Below are 657 nucleotides of genomic sequence, written 5' to 3'. Positions count from 1 at the left end.
TTTTGCAGGGTATAGTAGTCTGGGCTGGAATTTATTTCATAGAGGACTTGAAGTACTCTGCTCCATGCTCTTCTTGCCTTCATGGTGTGTGAAGAGAAGTCGGCTGTAATTCTGATGAGTTTTCCTTTGAATGTGATCTGCTTCTTTTCTCTAGCGGCTTTCAGTATATTATTCTTGTGCTGGATTTCTGGGCTTTTGGCTATTATATGTCTCGGTGTGTTTTTAATTGGGTTGAGGTTACTTGGCATTCTGTCTGTTCCGTTTACCTGAATGGCAGATTGTTTCCTCATATTTGGAAAGTTTTTTGCTATTACTTCTGCCCATATTTTTTTAATTGTCATTTGTATTGACTCCTTTCTCACTGCTACTGATTAGTCTCACATTGTGCATCTTTGCATTGTCTTGCAAGTGATGAATTATTTTTTCCTGCATCATAATTTTTTTAAAGAGATCTTTTTTTTTACCTTTACACTAGCTGCACCAGCATCTTCAAGATCTGAAACTCTGTCTTCACTTTCACTTAAATGGTTTTGCAAGCTTGTGATTGGGATTTTATGTTCCTCTGTATCTATTTGACTCTGCTTCATATGATCTATTTCTTTCCTGTATTGCTCATTCAAGGAATCCATCATTTTTCTAATCTCCTCTATTTTTTTT

This window comes from Octodon degus, unplaced genomic scaffold (assembly GCF_000260255.1).
Source record: "Octodon degus isolate 3935 unplaced genomic scaffold, OctDeg1.0 scaffold00038, whole genome shotgun sequence".
NCBI lineage: Eukaryota > Metazoa > Chordata > Mammalia > Rodentia > Octodontidae > Octodon > Octodon degus.
This window is presented reverse-complemented; position numbering follows the sequence as displayed.